The sequence below is a fragment of the Suncus etruscus genome, chromosome 11 (assembly GCF_024139225.1).
Source record: "Suncus etruscus isolate mSunEtr1 chromosome 11, mSunEtr1.pri.cur, whole genome shotgun sequence".
Lineage (NCBI taxonomy): Eukaryota > Metazoa > Chordata > Mammalia > Eulipotyphla > Soricidae > Suncus > Suncus etruscus.
Genome location: NC_064858.1, coordinates 47,752,391 through 47,778,537, shown reverse-complemented (window position 1 = coordinate 47,778,537; position 26,147 = coordinate 47,752,391).

Sequence of the window (26,147 nt, the reverse complement as noted above, 5' to 3'; positions counted from 1 at the left end):
CTGTCTTTATTCCAATACCATGCTGTTTTGATAAATATTGCTTTGTAGTACAGTTTAAAGTTGGGGAAAGTAATGCCTCTCATACTCTTTTTCCCTAGGAGTGCTTTAGCTATTCGAGGGTGTTTGTTGTTCCAGATAAACTTCATAAGTGTTTGATCCACTTCTTTGAAGAATGTCTTGGGTATTTTTAAGGGGATCGCATTAAATCTGTATAATGCCTTGGGGAGTATTGCCATTTTAATGATGCTAATCCTGCCAATCCATGAGCACGGTATGTGTTTCCATTTCCATGTGTTCTCTCTTATTTCTTGGAGCAGGGCTTTATAGTTTTCTTTGTATAGGTCCTTCACGTCTTTGGTCAAGTTGACTCCAAGATATTTGAGTTTGTGTGGCACTATTGTGAATGGGATTGCCTTCCTGACTTCCATCTCTTCCCTATCATTATTGGTGTATAAAAAGACCATTGATTTCTGTAGGTTGATTTTGTAGCCTGACACCTTGCTATATGTATCTATTGTTTCTAGAAGCTTTTTGGTAGAGTCTTTAGGGTTTTCTAAGTAGAGTATTATGTCGTCTACAAACAATGGGAGCTTGACTTCTTCCTTTCCTATCTGGATTCCCTTGATATCTTTTTCTTGCCTGATCACTATAGCAAGAACTTCCAGTACTATGTTGAAGAGGAGTGGTGAGAGTGGACAGCCTTGTTTTGTACCAGAATTTAGAGGAAAGGCTTTTAGTTTTTCTCCGTTGAGGATAATATTTGCCATTGGCTTTCTCAACTAGATTAGGAAAGGTTCCTTCCATTCCCATCTTGCTGAGAGTTTTGATCAAGAATGGGTGTTGGACCTTATCAAATGCTTTCTCTGCTTCTATTGATATGATCATGTGATTTTTATTTTTCTTGTTGTTGATAGATTTATGGATGTTAAACCATCCTTGCATTCCTGAGATGAAACCTACTTGGTCGTAGTGTATGATCTTCTTGATGATGCATTGGATCCTATTTGCCAGGGTTTTGTTGAAGATCTTTGCATCAGCATTCATCAGGGATATTGGTCTGTAATTTTCTTTTTTGGCAGGATCTCTGTCTGGTTTTGGTATCAAGGTGATGTTGGCTTCATAAAAGCTGTTTGGGAGAGTTCCTGTTTTTTCAATTTCATGGAAGAGCTTGGCTAGGATTGGTAGTAGCCCCTCTTGAAAGATTTGAAAAAATTCATTAGTAAATCCATCTGGGCCTGGGCTTTTCTTTTTGGGCAGATGTTTGATTACAGTTTTAATTTCCTCAGAAGTTATGGGGGTGTTTAGATATGCTACATCCTCCTTATTTAAATGTGGAAGGTTCTGTGTCCAAGAATTTTTTATTTCTTCTAGGTTCTCATGTTTAGTAGCATAAAGTTTCTCAAAGTAGTCTCTGATTACCCTTTGGATCTCTGCAATATCTGTCGTGATCCCCCCATTTTCATTTCTAATATGGGTTATCAGATTTCTCTCTCTCTTTCTTTGTGAGTTTTGCCAATGGTCTATCAATCTTATTTATTTTTTCAAAGAACCAACTTCTGCTTTTGTTGATCTTTTGGATTGTTTTTTGGTTTTCCACTTCATTGATTTCTGCTTTCTGCTTTGCTATTTTCTTCCATCTCCCTATTTTTGGTTCCTTTTGTTGGTCATTTTCTAATTTTTTGAGCTGCGTCATTAAGTTATTTCTTTGAGTTTTATGAACATCCTCTATATTTCTTCTCTAAATTCCTTATTTGAGAGGTTAAATAGGTGGTTGGCAATTTTAGGGTCATCAGAGCTGCCATCTTCATTCTCTATCCATAGTGTTGGCCTGTATTGTTTTCCCATTGTCATGCCTGTAATGTTATATTTTCTGCATGTTGTGCTAGGGTTTATAGAGTAGGAGATATCCACGGTTTCAAAGTGAAGAGGACCGACTGGGCTCCTCTGGCTTTACCCTCCTTGATCATTGCCAGCTCACCTCCTATCACAATTATGTAGCTTCTGCAGATGTTTCGGGGCTGGGTTGGTCTCAAAAGCCACAGATGATGGCTAGGCTGAAGCCACTTGTAATGATGCTTGATGGCAATCTGACATATTCATTTATCTATCTATCTATCATCTATCTATCTATCTATCTATCATCTATCTATCTATCATCTATCTATCTATCTATCTATCTATCTATCTATCTATCTATCTATCTATCTATCTATCTATCTATCTATCTATCTATCTATCTATATCTATCTATCATCTATCTATCTATCTATCTATCTATCTATCTATCTATCTATCTATCTATCTATCTATCTATCTATCTATCTATCTATCTATCTATCATCTATCTATCTATCTATCATCTATCTATCTATCTATCTATCTATCATCTATCTATCTAGCTATCTATCATCTATCTATCTATCTATCTATCTATCTATCATCTATCTATCTTACAGGAAAAGGAATAGTATGTTCTGCATTGGACAATCTTGAAAATAAGTTGAGTCCAGTCATTGTTAGAGTCGCTTCAAAGTGTGGGAAATTTTAGGTTTGAAAATCACTTTTTCTCTTCTTCATTTAACCTCCCCATCTTTCCTTCCTCTTCTCTCCTTTCTTCTCCCCTCCTCTCCTTTCCTTTCCCTGTCCTTCCCTTCATCTTCTCTCTTTTCTCTTTCTTTTCTTTCTTATACTTCCTCTATTTTTTACTCCTCTCCTCTCTCCTTTTTTCCTCTCTTCTCCTTACCCCTTTTACTTTTTTGCCCATAGGAAATTGCAGGCAAGGTACCCCATTGGATAGATCCAGTGAGAAGCAATAAAATCGCAGTTCTGAGATGAATGTCTTATGCACAACAGACTCAAGGCATCCCATGATGCTACTCAGCTAGTCTGAGTTTTGAGTTTAAACCCTTTTCTAAAAATACTTAGTTTTTTTTTTTTTTTGAGAAAATGGGAAAAAAGCCAGTTACCCCCTGGACTACTTGACAAGTGTTTCATTCTCCCTGGGCATCTACTCTGTGACATGAAACAACCCTCAATTTTCCTGTGGGACACTAAGTATTGGCCAGTATGACATCATAGAACACCCCTATGCCCTAACAACTGAGGATAATCTCTCTTTTTGTTCTTGGCACTTCCACAACCCAAAATTCACTCCATTTACAAATGGTTTAATCTGAGTTTTCTGTGGGGAGTACCTATCATTAAAAAGATCTTGTTAGCCTTGGCTAAAGTGTCCCCAAAGGACCCTCCCACCCCACTTCATCTATTTCTAGTCTTAAAAACTAGAACCTATAGATACAAATATTGTCTCCTCTAAAACTAATTTGACTGCTCAGGACCTTCCTGGGATGGGGGGCCAACCAAGGCTTCTACAGTCCTGCTCTGAAAACAGGCTTTCTCAAGTGAAATAACAAAAATAACAAGTTTGTCAGCATTTGTAAATGTCTAAGAGGGTATTTTATGTCCTTTTCTGTGCACAGTGTTTTTTAAACATTTGTTTTTAGAGATTTTTCTTTGTTGGTTTGGTTTTTGGGCCACTCTTGGTAATGCTCAGGGGTTATTCCTAGTCCTGCATGCAGGACTCACTCCTGGCAGTGCATGGAGGATCAGAAAAGGTTCCATGGATCCAACCTGGGCCAGCTGTGTACAAGGCAAATAACTTTGTAAGTCCCCCATTGCATAGTTGTTTTTTTTTTATTTTTTAAACATAAGGTAAGAAGTTAAAAACTGCAGTGTGTGTGTGTGTGTGTGTGTGTGTGTGTGTGTGTGTAATGTTCACACTGGGATCTCCACCTTTGATTTTTCTTCTAGAACCAATACTGGAAGATCCTTTCAGATGATCACAAGTGGCTTGGGAGATGCACCACAGGCCAGAGCATGTGCTTTGCATACCAGGGCCCTGAGTTTGATCCCTGGCACCACAGAGACCCATGGAAGCTACTCCTAAGCTCTCAGCCAAGAATTGCCCCCAAACATCACTGGGTTGGTCTCAATACAAAACCAAAAATGTTCTTGAGAAACACCAGTGGCTTGTCAGGGTCTCATCTCTAGATGAGAACAGAGGAAAACTGCTTTGGGAAAGCAAACACTGATGAGCTGATGTTTTTCTCAAAGGTACCTTTCTGAGTTACACTTCCATGATAAAAAACAAGGTTTGCCATCAGGAAGAACAGTATCAGCATTAAGTTAGAGCAGTCTATTGCCTTCCCAGATAGGTTGTCTCATCTCTGGGACTTCAAACTGAAAGTTCCAAACTCTTACTATGTACCAAACTTCATTAAATTACATATACATTTTTGGGGCCAGAGATAGCACAGTTGATAGAGAAATTACCTTGCCTGTGGCTGACCCAAGTTTGATCTCCAGCATCTCATATCATGTGTCCTGAGCCTGCCAGGAGTGATTCCTGAGCACAGAACCAGGAGTAATCCCTGAGAGTTGCAAGTTGTGGCCTAAAACCAACCAACCAACCAACCAAAAAAACATATATATTTTTTTCCTTTTTTTGCACATTTAATTATCATCACTGTTTACAAGGCATATTAATATACTATAAAACAACAACAGAAAAACTATTAACAGAATGTGTGCTCCATAGGCACTGTACTATTGAGTTAGATAAATTAATCTGGAAGAAAGGTGGAGGAAAGGGTATGAGTAAGTAGTACAGAATAATGTGCAGACTCATCATTTCAAGTCAACTGGAAGAAGTCACCAAGGAGCTGTCTGCAAATGCATTCCCTTTGCCCTTCAGCTCTTTAAAATGACTTTGAGTTAGTTGCCAACATTTAAAAACAGATATTCCAGAAAAATAAGAGTATCTTGTTTTCTTGGAAATTCCAAAGGACACTTAAGAAGGTTCCCCCAGTTTTACTCCCCATCAACTGTTCCATGCAGCAGCCTGGGTTCACTTCCAACATGTACCCCCCTGGCTCTATTCTGCACCCTTGACAAAAGTCACCATGTTGAGTAGCTAAGACTTTCATAGGCAAATTATCAAGCAAGCATGAAAGTGTAAAGTACTTTGTTTACTTAGTAGATTGGGTATTTAAGAAGTTTATTATTAATTACTGATTTAATATATTTTATTTTACTTAAATTTCAAGTACTCTTTTGCCCAGTGTGTGTCTATATCACAAAGGAAAGTGAGTTGAAAATTTTGTGGGAATAGTGGGGCACTGAGTTCAGAAAGAAATATGTTTTTTTAAAACATATATACTTTTTAACATGTATATATATATATTTTTTAACATATATACTTTTTAACAACACCCAAAATATTCTTAATTCTTGACTGTTTCTAGGAAAAAAATGGAATTCCCTAGATTTGGAGGATAATATTCAAATAGGTCTCTAAAATCAGTGTATATGTAGATGTGACTTCCTATACAGTGGTCCTCTCTGACTGCCAAGCCTAAACCATAAACAATTCATCTATACAAAGAATATAGCCCCTCTGATATATTTCACCTCCCCCACACCAGCACCCCTTCTACTCCCTCATCTCCCAATCCGGATTCATTATCTTCCCCTTAATTGACCCTCTTTACCCTCAGTTCTTTAATTTGTTAGGCACCAAGACCGACCTCCTGCCCCAACAGATTCTGCCCTTTCGCACACCCCTAAAAAGCTCATTATTACTCCTTAACTCTCTCACCCCCAGCCGTCAGTACCTCACATTTACCCTTTTTAACTTCAGTACTACACAGTTCTAATCACAGACCAAAGTCATGCATTGGATTTAACAACCACCAACTATTTCAAAGTACATAAAATGGGCACATATGTCTTTTGAATATTTTATATGTATTTTCTTTAACAGCTATAACTCTTTCTAACTATTCTTTTACCGTGACGATTCTATCCACTTTTTATCTTGTCTTCTCTTTGTGAGCTGTTCAATAAGGAATTTTGTTTAATGCTTATGATTCAACCATGTCATGGGGATTGTTGGACTTGTTCTTATAGCCCCCATATGCGCCGATAACACCATGTGGCATTGTTCCTTGTTTGCATAGGCACATTAAAATGGGAAAATACTATACATACAAGTAAGTTCTTATCTAACAGAGATTGGAACACACAAATCTCGTAGTGCAATGGGGCCTTACACCCTGAACATTGATAGAATGACCTAGCACAGGCCTCAGAAGAATGGGCATTTTCCATTCACCCCTGAACCAGGGAAGCTATCTATGAAACATCCAAGGTTTTTTATAACAACACCTGGAAGCAATCCTCTACCAGGAAAGACCCTACCACTGCTCTGCCATTGACCTGCTCAAAAGAGACTTCCCTTAACACTAAGAAGACTTGACAACAACAACGACCTGCTTACAGGACAGGGTTCTCTGCATTGCCCTTTAATTGTGAGGTGAAACGAGAGGACACTCTGCACCATCCTGACTTAGGATATGCAGATTCCAGAATCTTTAATACAGAAACATGATACCAACAATAGAGACTGTGTGAAAAGTGTATTGGCACTATAGACAATGACCTGGATTGGACAAACTAGTTTGCCTGGAGCCTAGAGTTGGTCTTATGCCAGGAAACTTCAGGGGTAGGGTCTCCTTGTATTTAGGCCAAGGCTTTCCCTTTCTATGTTCCTCATATTTTGGTGGGCCTATGCAAACATTAATTGCCACTCTAACACAGTTTTTACTGTGCTCCTTTGACTCTAATCCTTAAGAAAACAACCCACTTAAACTTTTGAGGTTAACTTGAACTAATATGCATGTGCATGAAAATGTAAAAAAGTACATTTCCTTCAATGTTTAAGGAGTTACATAAGTTTCATGGCTTCAGATTGCTTTGTGTGCTGCTAAGAAATATTATGTACTACAATCTGGGCACTTGAGGGACAAAGTAATTGTACATGGGTTCTGTTTTATTTTTCTTAATGTTCTTTGGCTAAAAGTTCAAAGTTAAGATATCAGCAATGGAGGGGGCCGGGCGGTGGCGCTGGAGGTAAGGTGCCTGCCTTGCCTGCGCTAGCCTAGGACGGACCGCGGTTCGATCCCCCGGCTCCCATATGGTCCCCCAAGAAGCCAGGAGCAACTTCTGAGCGCATAGCCAGGAGTAACCCCTGAGCGTCACAGGGTGTGGCCCAAAAAAAAAAAAAAAAAAAAAAGATATCAGCAATGGGAATACTGAGAATTCTGTTTATGGGTGATTGTCCTTTCACTATAACTTTAACTTGTCCTCTTTCTTTGCATCTTTGGTTCTCATAATTAAAAATAAAAAATTAATAAAAATATGAAAAAATGGTAGTAATAGCAAACTGAGATTTGCAAGTGGTAGTGAATAAAGAGTGAGGATGAAGAGGGGATTTAGAGCTGGCTTAGAGACATTGGTGGAGAGTTATGGGTATTTTTTGTTGGAGAGGTCACACCTGGCAGTGCTCAGAACTTATTCCTGGCTCTACACTCTGGAATCACTCATGGTGGTGTGCAGGGAACAATATGGGATGCCTGTGTTTGAACCTGAGTCTGTACAATCAAGGCAAATGCTGTATATGCTGTAACAGGGCTCTGGCCCCAGGGGCATACAGTAACTTTACACAGCAAGCCATATATATTAACACTATTGTAACCATGGTACCTAAACTATAAATAAATACATTTCAGTAAAGCCTATCCACATAAAACACACACAAAATTGGGCAGTAATAAAATAAAATTTTTAAGAGACACATATCTGATAGTGCTGAGGATACTCCCTGGCAGTGCTCAGAGATTGAACTCCATGAAGCTATTTCTGATCCAAAGTAGGAACTCACTTTTTTTTTTTGGTGGGGCCCATACCAGGCAATGCTCAGGGGGATATTTTGAGCTCTATACTCAGGAATTACTTTGGTGTGCTTGTGGGGGGAGATATGAGATGTTGAGGGTCAAACTAGGTCAGCTTTATTTAAAAAAAATAGTACCCTACCCACTATATTATTTGGCCTCCCAAAGTGGGAAGTCTTAAAGGGTTGCACACTATTGATCTTTGCTGACTTTGAGGCATTTAGGAGACCATTAACACACAAATTGCAAATTTATTATATATTCTGAAGTTCCACATCTAGACATTCAATCTATGTATCAGAGACTGTACTAGAAACTATTCCTATATGATCTTAATTTTTTCTACAATTCAACAATATATATTATTACCCATGTGTTTTTACTAAGAAAACAACTGAAGATTCATCAATGTGTGTCACTTATATTTAAAGTAGAGGTGTCAAAATTCAAATTCTCATTTGACTCCAAGGTCTTTTTATTTTTTTGAGTAGAGCCACAGAGATTTGTGGCGTTGTGCTCTGAGATTACTCCGGTAGTGTTTTGGAAACCATATGTGGTGCAATGGATTTAAACCTTGGTCTGCAGTGTGTAAGGCAAGCACCCTACTCACTGTACTATCTCTCTGACTCCAGATTCCAAACTCTATCCTGAAGCACAGTTATATGAACCTTGTACCTTAAAATAAATGGTCATTTCTATTTTCTTATAATGTCAACTGACTTACTTATTACTTTTTAAGGCAATCACTTTCCTCTTGTCTGTCTTTCATGCGTTGTTAGCCCCAAAGTTTCCAGCCCAAAAACCAATGTACCTGTGAGCTTCATTGGCTTGGCATTGCTTTTGAGATTAGTCATGAAGTTGTGAAATTGGGCTATTTACATGACAGAGACTGTGAGATGTGGAAGTGGCTGCTGAGGCTTCTGGCAGTTCAGAGGTAGGATTGGAGTTATCTGAATTATTATTTTAATAGCATTATAGTCACAATGCTTATGTTTGCAGCTTTTAGTCAATAAAGTAAAAGAATGATATCTTTGGGAAAGAAGAAAATTGGAATCATTGAGTGCCAGGTATTTTTTCATAAGTTCTGTAGAATGAATTGGAAACCCAGATTTTCAAGCTTCATCATTTTATAAAACTATAAAATAGAGGGGGCATGGTGGAGAGATGGTACAAAAATTAAGGCACATACTTTGCATGCCCCCAAGCTCAGCTCCATCCCTGTCAGTGAACCCTCCCAGAGCATTGCTGGGTGTGGCCCTGCTGGCCCCTGAGCCATGCAGAGGTGGTGCCAATGATCCCCAACACATTAGCGCCCAACTAGCTCAGCATCTGTGGCTCCTTACATTGAACCAGTGATCTGGCTGATAAAAATCACAGGGAGGACTTCCAGCCAGGCCTCCTGAACAACACCTAGAAGTTCCCCAACAAAATATATGGAGTAGATAGCAATGTGCCCATTTAATAGATAAGGACATAAAAGCAGCCAAACATGTGCTGCTCCAGTTCACTTGAAACTCATTTCACAGAACTCTACAAGTCCCTTTTCTTCCAGGAAAGGTCTCAATGTCCACAGAAACTTCATGGAACACAACCCCATTAAACTGTGCCAAAGCTTAGTCAAGTTATTCAGAACTGCTAAATGATACTGCAATCTGTTGAGAAGGATTGAAAAAATCACTTATTAAAAGTCATTCTTAGGCCCATTGTTGCCAGGGAAACTTGTCTAAATTCCTTCTACTTTTCCTCAAATGCTTATTTCCCAACCTGAAATTACTATCTGTCTCTAGTCCCAGGTGTCAGAGAGATCTGTGAAGGCTGCCTTATGTAGGCCTGTGGTCTATGTGTTGTTTCTCCTCCTTTGCCCCTTCTCCTTTTTGGCTTCCTGATTAACATCAGCCAAAGCTTGTCTGTTTGTTTGTTTTTCCTTCAGTTGTTTAAAAACATAAGTTGATTAAATTATTACTGATCACCTCCATTTCCTGTTTTCTATAGAGGGTGACTCTTTATTTTTATTTATTTATTGTTTTTTTTTTTTTGAGGGTAACTCTTTAAATTATTAAGATGTAGCTTAAATTATATGTAGTGAAATTTGCCCTCCTTGGTTTATAGTTCTGTGAGCTTTACTTATTTATTTTTGGTTTGGAGGCAACACCCAAAAATGTTCAATAGCTACTAATGGCCTTGCTCTCAGGGGTCACTCTTGACAGGCTTAGGGGACCATATGAGATACTAGAGATGGAACTCAGGTCAGCAGCATGCAGGGCAAACACCCTACTCACTATACTATAACTTTGCCCCCAATTCTGTGAGCTTTAATGAGTGCATACAATCATTTAACCAACACTGTAAAGAAAGGGTCCAGCCATTAAAAATAGACTTAAGGGCCAAAGTGATAGTACTGTGAGTGGATAGGGTGTATGCCTTGCACGTGACTGATCCAGGTTTGATCCCCAGCAATCCATATGATTCCTTCCCCCTAGCCCCCTGGCCTGCAAGGAGTGATTTCTGAGCACAGAGCAAGCAGTACCCCTTGAGTGCTGCTGTGTGTGGCTCAAAAGCCAAAACAAAAACAAAAAACAGACTTTAAATGATGGTGAGCTAACACCCTACCTATGTTCCCATTATTCATCTTTCTCAGAAAGAGACAGAAAACATATAAAGAGAGATAAAGAGATAGATATTCATTGGCTTTAAACTAATAAAATAATCACAAAAATCCTAGAATTTTTGATTTTGTACATTTTTATAATCCGAGAATGTTATGATTGTAAAGCTATCATAGCATTAAGACTTGAGAAAAGATCATACCAAGTGGCTTAAACTTTCTATGGTAAATAGCAGATGTCAATTACTTTGAGGGGTAAGGTAGAAAGAAGAAAAATAGTACAGCAGGTAGGGCACTTGCCTTGCATGCAACCAACTCACCAGTTCAGTGCTAGCACTGTCAGGTGTAATTCCTGAGTGCAGAGCCAGGAGAAATCCCTGAGCACCATTGAGTTTGATCCAAAAACCAAATATATAGTTTTTAGTTTTTGTTTGGGCCTTACTCTTTACTCTGTACCTAGGATCACTCTTGTCAGGGATTGGGGGACCATATGTGATTTTAGAGATAGATTACCCAAGTAGTTAATGATTCTCTATTTCTTTCTCTTTTATTGAAATAGACTATAAAATATGGAATGCAAAAGTGCAAATTTCTGGGTAGAGCAATAGTACTATGGGTGGAGTGCTTGCCTTGTGTGTGGTTGACCCAGATTTAATTCCTGGCACTACATATGGTCTCTGAGCCCTACCAGGCATGACCCCTATGCAGAGCCAGGAATAAGACTTGAGTACAGCCAGGTGTGCTTCCCAGAAATAAATTAAAAAATGTGATTTGCTGTTGACGTAGATGATATATATATATTTCTTTCTTCACCTCTTCACTTCTTCAGTTTACTCATATACTTGGGATTGAGAAGGCCCTAAGTTTTCTATGTTTACAAAACTCCGTTCTACGTCATGACACTTAGTCTACTATGTGTGGTACTGAAAGTCCATCATCATGGATCATCAGCTATAGTGAGAAGCAGATGAACCCAGGGCAAGCCTCTGGATGATTTGCCAAAGATACAGTCGACAAAGTCTTCATCAGTCAGTACTGATATAAATATCATCCTTCTCAGTGGACCATTTGCAATGTGTCATTCAGAGCTAAATCAGTACTCTAATTGCAACATCCGTGATGGGCATGGCACAGTGATGAGAGGGGTAAAGATATGAGGATGTTCTCAGATGAAGCTATTTATATGGGCCACATGGTCTTTAGTTATCTGGTAAGGAGGATATGGCAAGTGGCATAAAGTTGACATAACTGAAAATTGAGTTGGCCCATCCCCTTTTGAACTGTTCTGGCAATACAGAAAATTCTAGGTACTATCTTTGTAAGAGGAAAATTTTTTTTCTTTTTTTAATGAAGGTTTTATTGAGAAGGAAAGTTTTTGTGAAAATTTATCACAATAAATGCTTGTAACATTCTCATAACGTAAAATACAGTGAGCTTATTTTTTCTTGTCCTTACAAATTATAATCCTTCCTAAGTTTGAATCCCCCTTTAACACTGCATGTTGAGGTTGTGAAAAGCCTTGAGGAATTCCTTTAGTGAGTTTTTCCCCCTGAATTTATCATTCTAGTCACAGCCACTGTTATTTATGTTAAGTTCAACTTTACTAAGTTATGTCCATTGTATATCTAGAGCTGAGGTTCCCAAACTTCTCTCTCCCCTTTTTTTTTAGCATTTTATTTTATTTATTCTTTAACAAACTTATTTACAGAAAATGTATCATACTTGACATAACTGATCATAATACGTTTGTGATAGTAGATGTACTAAAAAAAAGAAAGATGTATGTGTGTGGCAGTTGTTGTTTGCATAGGCACAGCAAAAATAGGGAGACCTCACCCCTGAAGTATTTTGGCATAAGACCAACTCCAGGCTCCAGGCCTACTACGTTGTCCAACCCCTTCCTGGGGTCCTCAAACTTTTTAAACAGGAGACCAGTTCACTGTCCCTCAGACCATTGGAGGGTCTGACTATAGTAAAAACAAAACTTATGAATGAATTCTTATGCACACTGCATATATCTTATTTTGCAATGAAGAAACAAAACAGATACAAATACAATATGTGGCCCGCGGGCCATAGTTTGAGGACCACTGCTAGACATTCTCTGTGGTCTCAGTAACAGTTCTTCAACATCACAGTTGTTACTGTCGGGTTTCTGTAGTTATAGATTCTGGTTTCTGTACAGGTCCTATATTGAAGGTCAGGTAGTGTCTTCTGGTTTCGTCTCACCATTAGGTAGCATTGCAAAGAATTCTGCCCTATGGGGCCTGCTCGGTGGCTCTAGAGGTAAGGTGTCTGCTTTGCCAGCGCTAGCCTAGGACGGACCACAGTTCAATCCCCCGGCGTCCCATATGGTCCCCCAAGCCAGGAGCGACTTCTGAGCGCATAGCCAGGAGTAACCCCTGAGCGTCACTGGGTGTGACCCAAAACCTAACAACAACAAAAAGAATTCTGCCCTAAAAGCTGACTATTGCTGTTCCTAGGTTGTCAGGGTGTCATCAGTACCATCTTTGGAGTAAGTCAGTACCACAGTGGTAGTGGAGCCTTCCTTGTTAGAGTTCTTATTCCTGGTGATGGTGTAGGAAACCATGTTTGTTTCTGCAGATGGTGTCCATGGTTCAGGGGTGAATGGTTAATGTCTGTTCAGCTGAAGTCTAAGCCAAGTCATTATGCCAGGTGTTCAGGGTGTACCATCCCACTGTAGTTTAAAATGTTGTTTTCCTATCTCTATTAGATAAGAACTTGTTTCCATATCTAATCTTTCCCCATTTTAATGTGCCTATGCATAAAGGAACAATGCCACAAGGTATTACTGGTGCATATGGAGTCAAGGTATCAAGACCAACAATCCGCATAACCTTTTTATTTTACATGGCTTCTAGATAAAGACTTGTCTACTAGAATTCCATACTAAACGGATCCCGAGGATGGAGGAAATTGCTGCTACATGAGAATATATTTGATCACGATTATGCTTATTAAAGGAATGTAACTAAAGAGATATATGTCCTTTTTAGTCTTTTGAAATAGGAAGGGGTAAGATCTGCAACCCAGCTTTAACGTGTGAGTTGGTTTTTTTGGAGTCTAGGGAAGATGGCTCCCAGCAGTCACATATCAGGGAGTATCCTCAAGCAGGGGGCTTCTCAGACCAAATCTGGTAGCAAGCAAAAGTCCACGGTAGGGGGAAGTGAAGGAAGAGGGGCCACCAAGAGCCAATCAATAGCAGCTGAGTATTGGTTTCTTATCATGTAGAGAATCTATCTTTTCACTTTGGGGGGCTGGTTAACACCTGGCTGGGATGGGGAGGGCGTTCTGCTTTGTGAGGAGTTAAGCACATGGAGTATTACCCAGCAGGTCTGGGGCATTCCGTTTTCTTTCCTCAGAGTAATCTAAAATTATGAGCAATGTGGTATCAGGGTAAACTAAGTACACTGAGTGCACTAGTGGCTGCGCGTTTTCGGAAATGATGAGAAAGGACCCGAGTGTAAGAAGGTCGCCTGCACAGCCTGGTTTATGCCCAGTGGGAGGAGTTATGTGTGTGTGCCCCCCAACCCAGCTGCCCGCCCATGCTGTGAAAGCCTGGCCTGGTGGTCCCATATCCCTGCTATAGGGTTTAGTACAGGGGGCCTGTCGGTTAACTCCCACACCCCACCGCCCTGCAGAGGCATTCCAGTTATCAGTTGCAAAAGAACGGTGGTATCCTGGTTGCTGGGGTCTGTGCAAGAAGAAAACGTTTTTTTAAAAAATCCAAATTCTGGGGGCTGGAGAGATAGCATGGAGGTAGGGTGCTTGCCTTGCATGCAGAAGGATGGTGGTTTGAATGCCGGCATCCCATATGATCAACCTAGCCAGCTGGGAGTGATTTCTGAGCGTAGAGCTAGGAGTGACTCCTGAGCACTACCAGGTGTGATCCAAAATCAAAACCAAAACCAAAACCAAACAAACAAAAAGCAAATTCTATGAGAATGCAGTCTATCCAAGAACTAGTTGGAATTTCACTGTTAGTATCCTTTTTCTGTGTGAGTTTCAGGATTCAGGAGATTATGAGAGAGTACATTCAAGTTTCCAAATTAAATTAGAAGTACTGATAGAATCCCTTTATATTTAAAAGTAAAAGAATGTTGTAGATTAGAACATTAATTTTTGGGGAATGGGATATATACTATTTAGCTGTGCTCAGGGCTTACTCCTGGCTTTTAGGAATTATTCCTGGCCCTGTACACATGCAGAAATAGTACAGTGGATAACGTCTTGCAATTTGTGAACTGGAGATCTACCAGGAGTAATTTCTAAGCAAAGAGCCAGGAATAAGCCCTGACCAGATATGGCTTCTTCAAAAATTAAACTCACAGTAGTACATCAGGAATCTTCCATGTTTGTTTTATCAACTCAATTCTAGTCTCTGTCAAGGGAAACTGATCCATTCAGCTTGTTAGTAGGTCCGGTTTCCCCATCACCAGCCCTCTTCCCATAGCCATCAGCTAATTGGAACTAGAGGTCTCCAAATATGAACAGTCATTATGGTAGAAGGAGATCAAGGCATGTACAAAGTCATTTCTCAGCTAGAAAACTCAACCAGCCATGATTGCACGATTAGGTTTGACTTGAAAAAATCAGAAAGTCAAATTCTTCATGGTTAACTCACAGGCACTCTTGGAAGGGGGACAGGCTGAAAATTGTCCCAGGAATGAGACCTTCAAAGCCCACAATACTGACAGCCATGTAGGAACACAGAAAATTAGACAGGAAAGTAGCATAGAAGCCCAATAAGTTCAATAAGCAAAAATAAAAACATAGAAGACTCAACTAGCAGCAAACTAGCAACAAACATTTCAGTAAATCCTCAATGATTTTAATAACACCACTGTGATATATAACAATTTTCACAAGTTGTTTTTACTGAACTATTTATTGATTATCTTGCTTACCATTTTGTTGTAACAAGTAATATAAAGTGAATTAATGTTGACTAGGCTTGAAGGATAGGTGGGAAACTGGGGACAGTGGTGGAAAAATTGTCACACTGGTGGTGAGGATAACTCAAACAACTGTACTATGAACAACTTTGTAAATTATGGTATTTAAATAAAGTTATAACACAAAACAAACCAAACTAGTAATTCATTATGTGTGGTTGCTGTATCTCAGATACTGTTCTATACTCTTCAGACTTAGTGTCCATTTACTTGTAGCAAGCCCATGAAGGGAGGTATCATTATTATCTCAATTTTGTAGATGTAGAGGCTGGAAAAACAAGAGAAGGACTTGCAATTGTATCTCTCTCTTTTTTTTTAATAATATATTTATTTAAACACCTCGACTACAAACATGATTGTGGTTAGGTTTCAGTCATGTAAAGAACACCACCTTCACCAGTGCAACATTGTCATCACCAATGTCCCAAATCTCCCTCCTCCCTCCCCACCTCACCCCTGGCTGGACTCTAGACAGGCTTTCTACTTCCCTCATTCATTCTCATTGTTAGGATAGTTCTCAATGTAGTTATTTCTCTAACTGCACTCATCACTCTTTGTGGTGAGCTTCAAGAAGTGAGCTGGAACTTCCAGCCCTCCTCTCTCTTTTGTCTCTGAAAATTATTGCAAGAATTTCATTCATTTTTCTTAAAACTCATATTTGAAAGAGACTATTCTGTGTCTTTCTCTCTCCCTCTGACTTATTTCACTCAGCATAATAGATTCCATGTACCGCTTTAATAAAATAAAATGCTTCATTGGGGTGAATTTAGCTATCTTATGTTATTTTTTTCTCTTGGCAGCACTCTTAAGTTTCATATTCTACAAATTATATTCAAATTCTATATTTTATTTATGAATAAATTTATTGACATGAAGTAGTCATGGTGCATATGTATTGGTGAAATATGGTGACCATTTCTATAAGAATTAAATGATGCATTCACAATTTTTTTCCATACCTACTGTGAAATGCCCACTCTTTGGCATTTGTACAGCTCCTTACAGGCTCAGACAAGGATTGAAGCAAGGATTGAGTCTCAGGAAAGGAATACCTCACTATTCCATGGTGTTTGTGAAATGCTGACCATGTGCTAAGCTTTTTTTCCTCTAACTCCAAGGGAAATTTTGTTTGCAGTAAGACTGCAAAGATAAATAATCCTGCCAGTGGGGAGTTCATTCTCTAGCCTGAGATGGACAGATGTTCCATCTATTTGAGAGCATCATGTCATAGTGTAAAAGAGGAAGTTATGAATGGAGGTAGCAAATGAGAATGAGAATATATTGTTTCCTAAAATTAGACTAACAGGAAGAGGCCAGTGAAAGCCATGTTAGGAATGATCCCTGAGCACAGAGCCAGGACTAAGTCGTGGACCCTGCCAGGTATGGCTCCAACACAAAACAAAACAAAATAAAACAAAACATCACCTCCAACCCCAAAGCCAAATGAAAAAGCTCACAAACTATGAAAGATACAGAATACACAGAGAAAAATCTTCACAGTAAAGGTGTGTGTGTGTGTGTGTGTGTGTGTGTGTGTGTGTGAGAGAGAGAGAGAGAGAGAGAGAGAGAGAGATCAAAGCTTTTTGCCCTTGTTTTGCATTCTGTCAATCCCAATTTGTATCTCTAGCACCACATATGGTACCCTGAGCACCACCAGGAGTCATTTCTTAGCACAGAGCCAGGAACAGCCCTGATCAATAGTTCCCCCTATTTATTTATTCACTATAGATGAATAGATTAATAAAGCAAAGGAGGATGTTTTGTTCCAAGGAGCACATTTCAGTGACCCATGCACAGGCACATGCCCCCATCTTGTAGGTGAAAATGAGAAATGTTGCCTGTGTACATGGGTGGAAGAACAAAAGGATGAGGCTACCTTTGAGGGATTTCTCTGATGGTGGAGAAGTTTTAAGGTGTCCATTTGGTATTGGTTTAAAAAGTATTCTTCTACCATGTTCCAGGAAATGTCCTAGCATGTCCTTATGTTGCATGTACCTTTCTAAAGGATTTCAAAGTTTGACTTACACATTCAAGTCTCTAATCTACCTGTTAGCAATGTTGGTCAACAGTTGGTGGTAAGGACATTATCTTTATGTCTGATGACCTGGAATTTATTTTTGTTAAAAAAATTATGAAGGTGGGTTCAGCAATTCATATTTTATTTAATTCAGTTATTTAAATATGAGGGATAAATTTAGGCTACCTTAATTTACAGGATTATTCCTGCTTCTGTATTCAGAGGGATTATATGTGGTGCTGGGGATCTAATTTGAGTTGGCCATATGCAAGACACATACCATTACTTCCATACTATCTTTCTGGCCATCAACTGAATTTTCATGGTGCTGAACTTTATTGAAATAGCCTTTTTCTTTTGCCCTAAATTCTTTCAGTCTGAAGAACATATTCTTCAAACTCTGTTAATATTGTTTGAATTCTTTATTTTGGGGGAAGTTTTGGTCACACTTCCTAAACCCCCTTTTGGAGAGAACTTTGGTCACATGTAGGTATTATACTCAGAGCTTACTCCTGGGTCTGTGTTCAGGGATCATCCCATGTGGTATTTGGGAGACTATATTGGATTGTTATTATATAAATATATATTTATTTTTTGGGAGAAAGGGGGACACACCCAGTGATGCTCAGAGGTTACTCTTGGCTATGCGATCAGAAATCACCCCTGGCTTGGGGGATCCTATGGAATGCTGGGGATTGTCCTGGGTCAGCTGCATGCAAGGCAAATGCCCTACCACTGCGCTATTGCTATGACCCCATATATTTATTTTTATAATTTACATCTTTACATTTCAGTGTGTGTCTATTTAATTTTCATCAACAATTTGACACCAGTCATTTCAAGCCTTATTTTCTCTGACCAACAATCACACAGATAATTTAACTAGGTGGACACTTGAATTTTGATAGTGACAAAAAAAACAAAGAAAGGATTGTAAGCCAATAGGCATTCTGACAGACATGGCCCTATACTCTCAGGAAACTTTCAGGGCCTGGTTATCAGATCAAGGCTATGCAATTTAGGTCCAGTATTCATCTGCTTGTGAAATCTTTTCCAGTGTCTCCTCTATATGGACGTTTGAGAGAATATTCAGGAAGGGCAGCTCAGACACAACCAAAGGAGCTGGCAAAGGTATGATGCTGGGACTCCATGCAGCTGTCACTCATTCTTTCCTTACTCCTGGCACATTTGCCAGCTTCATGTGCTACAGGTTTCAAGATGACAAATGTCTCTTGTGGTCAAGAGCCTTCCAAATCTTCCTGGGGCACAGGACATGGAGGCAAAAATGGGTTTTAAACTGTGATATCACTGTTGGGGTAGGGCAGCGCTTCTCAATTATTTTCTGTCATAATCCCCTAGGAAGAAGAAAACATTTTTTGCACCCCTCATCATGCGACTGTAAATAGTATCTTTATTAAAAGAAACTTTAACCTGCAAAACAAAAATATATAAAATAATTTGAACTGATTTTTAAAATTTTTTTTATTTTTATTAAATATATTTTTTTATTTAAGTAACATGATCATATTTGGGTTACAGTCATAACCAGAACACCCCCCTTCACCAGTGCAACATTACCCCCTCCCCACTTCCCATCCCCTGCCTGTTTTCAAGACAGGCATTCTACTACAGTAGTTTGTTTTTAAGTTCAGTAAGTTGTATTTTTTTCCTTAAAGGATAAGAGTAAAAAAATATAGTAAAGGTGTGATAATGGCAATTGCCAATGTTTGCATAGGTCCAGAAAAATGGAGAAAATGGGAGAAAAAAATCCTTGACCTGATTACAAAAAGGCCTCACCCCAGAAGTTTATTGGCATAAGACAGACTCTGGGTTCCAGGCATACCAGTCTATCCAACTCCAGTCATTCTCAAGGTCCCGGTGAAACTTTTTTACACTTTAGCTATAGTTGGTATCAGACTTTTATATTTAAAGACTCTGGATTCTGTGCATTTCTTTCGTTGATATCAGGCTGATGAGGAGCATCCTCTAGTTTCAGTATATCATTAAATGCAGAGCGATCTGCTCTGCATGCAGACTGTTGCTGAGTCACTTGGGTGTTGGGAGCACTCTTTGGAGTAAGTCAATGCCAAAGCAGTGGTAGGTCTTTTCTGGTAGAGGCTTAGATCCTGGGAATGTTAAAGACAATTGTGGTTGTTTCCATAGTTCAGGTGTGTGTGGGTGATGCCCATTCTTCTGAGGCCTGAGCCAAATCATTATGCCAATGTTCAGGGTAAAAGGCCTAATTACATTACCAAATTTGTGTTCCCATCTCTATTAGATAAGAACTTGTTTGTATATGTATTATTTTCCCATTTTAATGTGCCTATGCAAAGGAGAAGCAATGCCACAAGATATTGTTGGTGCATCTGGGGGCCAACGAATAAATTTCAACATTTCCCGTAACTAGGTATAAACGTGAAATCTATACAGAGTTACTCTTCTACCAGTATTGCTTATAAAACAGATCTCATAGGGGGAAAATCAAGCAATCAAATAACTAATCTAGTGGGCAAAATTGTCACGAATGAGGATATTTTAAAAGAGTTGTCTGCATTAATGGCTACAATGAGCACGTTTTGCAATGTGTAGCTTTTCAAATGGGGTTTGAAGCAGGACACAGCAACTCTCAGCTCCAGAGACATACAGAGACATAAACATGGGGCTTAGCTTGTTATGACAGTGTTTGCCAAGGTCAAACGTGCCCCCCTTTATGGAGCCTCGCACCTCCCCTGGGGGAATGCCCACTATTTGAGAACCACTGGGGTAGGAGGAGAGAATTGATAAAGATTTTATATATACTTAAAAATATATATGTATGTCAATGTATACTCACAATTATGCTTACCTATAATGAATGATATGTATGTGATAGGTTTGCATTATTTATATATATGTTTTACTTTATTTTCCAATGATAATACTAAATGTTCCATTCTATTTTTAATTTCCCAAGACTACTTGTTCTCTGTTCTTTTTTCTTTAGCCATAGCATTTTGATGGTGTTTTTATGGGTGCAATATCTTCCTTAAACACTCAGAAGATTTGCATTATTTTTAATTTCCTGTATTTACTCTGAGAACCAATTATGTGTTTTCTTGGTGTCTATTATTAAAATTCTCAAAACCCTTAGGAATTTTCTCATAATTATCTTGAAGTTGCTGTGAGGCAAAGTGAGGTTGCTCTGTCTGAAGCAGAACACTGATTTAGAGGATTGGTGGGGAAGTTAGCTCAAAAGCAGGGAAATATCTAACTCCATTCTACAATGGTTTTTTTCTCTGGCATTATTCTGTTTCCCTAGATCAGAAACTTCATGGGCCAGAGCAAAGTGACAGCAGTAGAACATCTGCCTTGCACATGGTCCATCTGAGAGCACAGAGTCAGGAATCAGCCCTGAGCACTGCCAGGCATGGCTTCAAAATAAAAATGAACAATGACTAAAAGAAACTTTAACATTCCTTCAAGAGAAGAAAAAAGATTTCAGTGGTAGGAAGCTATGTGTAGGCATGTTTAGGTGCATACAATCTATTAAGTGCTCCAAATATAGATCTTTTTAATCAATCCCACCTTCAACATAATTATAGAAATGCAAAACTCTCACAGTTTGTTGTTCATTGTCAGGCACTAATCTAATTGCTTTCTATTATTTAACTCATATAATATCCCCAACAAATTTGTGAGGTTACAGAAGAAAAAACTGAAGTTGTAGGGATATGAAAGAATTAGTTTAGGTCCCACTTCTAAACTGTGAATCAGTTTGATCCCCAGTCCATTGACTGGGGCCTATGCAGTGCTGATCTGGGATGAGAAAATGGCCCAGGCCAGTGGTCTGCAACCTGCGGCTCGCGAGCTACATGTGGCTCTTTACACTTTTAATTTGGCTCTTCTGTGTGCCGGGCAGCCACTCCAGGAGTCAGGACTCTGCTCCTAGCCTCTGTCAATGCCTGCGCTGTGTGCAGCCCCTGCGGCCCCTCCAAGAGTGTAAGATGATACCCAGTATCAACCCTAAACAAAGGTGTTCCCCCAATGTCATCCTTTCTTAAACCTCTTCCTCTGATATGTAAAAGTCCACGGAATATGTACTTTTGTCTCTCTCTCTCTCTTGACCTGAAGCCTCTTGGTATTGGGAATTGGTTTTAATAAAGAAAGAGGTGTTCAAGCTTTTTGGGCTCGAGGCAGAGAGTACAAGGTAAAAGGCAAAGGACTCCATGATCATCCTTTCCTGGCTAGCTTGGTTTATTATTTCTTTCCTGCTACCCTGCTTCTTCAGACCAGGTTGGGTGGGGTTTAGAAATATGGTGCCTGGAGTGATCTTAAAACACATATTTTATTTTGCACAAGAGTGGGCATCTTCCATGAAGAGATTCTCAACCCAGAGTTTTCTTTTCCATGGATTCTCATGTTCAGAGTACTCATGATTAAAGTTGTGAGCCAATGCCCTTAAATGCTGTTTTTCATATTGATTATGACTTTCTGCATAATATAAGTGCCAATAAGAAATTTTTTGCAAGAGTGGAAACATTTCAATATCTTCTTCTTAGACATAGCTTTCCCAGAATCAGATTCTTCTTTGAACACATCCATCTTATGTTTCACTGTAAAAACTACTTGTGAAACTCCCCTGCAGAGAAATATTAAATTAATAGAGAAAATGAACAATGTCTGCCAAATACACAATCTTAGCTACCCATTCCTTGTCCAACTGGGGCTGTACAAAGTCAGAGTTCTGCTCTCACAGGAACTGCACTACTTCTTCCCTCTTGCCAACAAGGCGAGTGAGCACCCTTCCCCTGAACAACCACTTCACTTCTTCAGGGAGAAGATGCTAGTAGTGGGCATCCATACTCTCACCCAGGGTGGTGAATAGCCTGGATTTGATCACAATTGTGAATTTCATAAATTATCTTTACTGTGTCATCTGTCACAGAGTTTAGTTCAGCAGGGAGTTTTTTGAATCCAGTGTATCATACAATGAGTGGATACAATGTACGGGTGTGCAACTTCTGTTTCTTGTGACTACACAAAATCATTGAGCCACGCACAATGCATCATCTGTTCATACATCAACACATCAGATTATTATTCTGAGTGAAATGAGTCAGAAGGAGAGGTGTAGAAACAGAATAATCATTTGTGGCATATAAGAATAATAAATGGCAATATGGTAATAATATCTAGAGAAAATAGGGATGAGGACAGGAGGACTAGTGCACGATAGGAAGCTTGGCATAAAAAGTGGTGAGTTCAGTTAGAATAGAGAAAGGTACATTATGACATTGATAATTGGAACATATCACTCTGGACAAGAACTGGATGCTGAAAATGGATAAGTGACATGCATGGTACCCTATAATTAACAATATTGCAAACTACGGTGTCATAAAGGAAATTTTGCAAACCTCAGTGTCATAAGGGAAAAGAGAGATAGAGAGAAAAAAGCAAAATGCCTGCCCCTGACATAGACAGAGGAGGGTGAAGGGGAAGGAAACAAGGGACACTGGTGATGGGGTAAATACACTGGTGAAGGGTGGTGTACATTCTATGATTGAAACACAAGTATGAATAATTTTGTAACAAATATGCTTAAATAAAAATTATTTTTAAAATGTTTCAGGCACTCTATCATAATTCCATTATAATATATCATATGTCTTTAACAAAGTGCCGTTTTTGTTTTTGTGTGTATTTTAGTTTGGTTTCTTGCAGCACACACTAAAGTGTCAATAGATTTTTTTCCTTTCAGCAAAATCACTACTTTTCTCTGGAACACTGTCCTTGTTTTTAAAGATTGTTAAAAGGTTAAAAGGGTTTTCTCTTTTACCTGTTTCATCTTCATATTGTAGGGTTTCAAATTTTTCAGCTCATTTTGGTTATCACGGGAAATGTTTTGAAACATTTTGCTTACTTATTACCAGAAATCAAAGCATTTTTCCTCGAGAAGGGTGTTCACTATCCAGAATTAACAAACCATTTGTGGATTCAAAAACAGTATTTCATGGTGGATGTTACTTCATATCTAAATCAGCTTAATCATAAACTACAGGGGAAAGGAAACACAATTTTTCAATGTTAGAAGAAGTTATTTTGTTTGAAAACAATGATCTGTTTTTTGCTCAAGATTTTTACAGAGAAACTTTGATTCACCTTCAAGCCTGTTGAAACATTGCCAAGAAAATAATTCTGATATTGACACTAACTATTTTAAAACAGCAGTTTAAATATGAGGAAAGCTTTTCTCAAGAGGTTTCAGGATTTCAGAAACAGCAAAGCGACATTGGCCTTTGTTAAAAAAAAACAAAAAACAAAAAACAAAACCTCTGGATGCTACTGTAATGAAATTAAATTTTTCTCCCTTTAATATCAACATTGGCAACTTTGAAATGCAATTTCTGGATTTAAAAAACAAAGAAACGTGGAGCTCGAAATTTGAACATCTTTGTGCTAATTTAGAAAGATTGGAGAAACACAAATGTGAACTTAGTTCACAGCACAAGTGGTCTGCTTTGAAGACCTGGAGAAGGAAGATATGCTGATTTTTTTTTAATTTATTTAAACACCTTAATTACATACATGATTGTGTTTGGGTTTCAGTCATGTAAAGAACACCACCCATCACCAGTGCAACATTCCCATCACCAATGTCCCAAGTCTCCCTCCTCCCCACCCGACCCCCGCCTGTACTCTAGACAGGCTCTCCATTTTCCTCATACATTCTCGTTATTAGGACAGTTCAAAATGTAGTTATTTCCCTAACTAAACTCATCACTCTTTGTGGTGAGCTTCCTGAGGTGAGCTGGAACTTCCAGCTCTTTTCTCTTTTGTGTCTGAAAATTATTATTGCAAGGGTGTCTTTCATTTTTCTTAAAACCCATAGATGAGTGAGACCATTCTGCGTTTTTCTCTCTCTTTCTGACTTATTTCACTCAGCATAATAGATTCCGTGTACATCCATGTATAGGAAAATTTCATGACTTCATCTCTCCTGACAGCTGCATAATATTCCATTGTGTATATGTACCACAGTTTCTTTAGCCATTCGTCTGTTGAAGGGCATCTTGGTTGTTTCCAGAGTCTTGCTATGGTAAATAGTGCTGCAATGAATATAGGTGTAAGGAAGGGGTTTTTGTATTGTATTTTTGTGTTCCTAGGGTATATTCCTAGGAGTGGTATAGCTGGATCGTATGGGAGCTCGATTTCCAGTTTTTGGAGGAATCTCCATATCGCTTTCCATAAAGGTTGAACTAGATGGCATTCCCACCAGAAGTGGATAAGAGTTCCTTTCTCTCCACATCCCCGCCAACACTGTTTATTCTCATTCTTTGTGATGTGTGCCATTCTCTGGGGTGTGAGGTGGTATCTTATCGTTGTTTTGATTTGCATCTCCCTGATGATTAGTGATGTGGAACATTTTTTCATGTGTTTTTTGGCCATTTGTATTTCTTCTTTGTCAAAGTGTCTGTTCATTTCTTCTCCCCATTTTTTGATGGGGTTAGATGTTTTTTTCTTGTAAAGTTCTGTCAGTGCCTTGTATATTTTGGAGATTAGCCCCTTACCTGATGGGTATTTGGTGAATAGATTCTCCCACTCAGTGGGTGGCTCTTGTATCCTGGGCACTATTTCCTTTGAGGTGCAGAAGCTTCTCAGTTTAATATATTCCCATCTGTTAATTTCTGCTTTCACTTGCTTGGAGAGTGCAGTTTCCTCCTTGAAGATGCCTGTAATGTCCTGTAGTGTTTTGCCTATGTGCTGTTCTATATATCTTATGGTTTTGGGGCTTATATCGAGGTCTTTAATCCATTTGGATTTTACCTTCTTACATGATGTTAGCTGGGGGTCTAAGTTCAATTTTTTGCAAGTGGCTATCCAATTGTGCCAACACCACTTGTTGAAGAGGCTTTCCCTGCTCCATTTAGGATTTCCTGCTCCTTTATCAAAAATTAGGTGATTCTATGTCTGGGGAACATTTTCTGAGTATTCAAGCCTATTCCACTGATCTGAGGACCTGTCCTTATTACAATACCATGCTGTTTTGATAACTATTGCTTTGTAGTACAGTTTAAAGTTGGGGAAAGTAATTCCTCCCATATTCTTTTCCCCAATGATTGCTTTAGCTATTCGAGGGTGTTTATTGTTCCAAATGAAATTCAAAAGTGTCTGATCCACTTCTTTGAAGAATGCCATGGGTATGTTTAGAGGGATGGCATTAAATCTGTATAATACCTTGGGGAGTATGGCCATTTTCATGATGTTAATTCTGCCAATCCATGAGCAGGGTATGCGTTTCCATTTCCGTGTGTACTCTCTTATTTCTTGGAGCAGAGTTTTATAGTTTTCCTTGTATAGGTCCTTCACATATTTAGTCAAGTTGATTCCAAGATATTTGAGTTTGTGTGGCACTATTGTGAATGGGGTTGTTTTCTTAATGTCCATTTCTTCCTTATTACTATTGGTGTATAGAAAGGCCATTGATTTTTGTGTGTTAATTTTGTAGCCTGCCACCTTGCTATATGAGTCTATTGTTTCTAGAAGCTTTTTGATAGAGTCTTTAGGGTTTTCTAAGTAGAGTATCATGTCATCTGCAAACAGTGAGAGCTTGACTTCTTCCTTTCCTATCTGGATTCCCTTGATATCCTTTTCTTGCCTAATCGCTATAGCAAGTACTTCCAGTGCTATGTTGAATAGGAGTGGTGAGAGAGGACAGCCTTGTCTTGTGCCAGAATTTAGAGGGAAGGCTTTCAGTTTTTCTCCATTGAGGATAATAT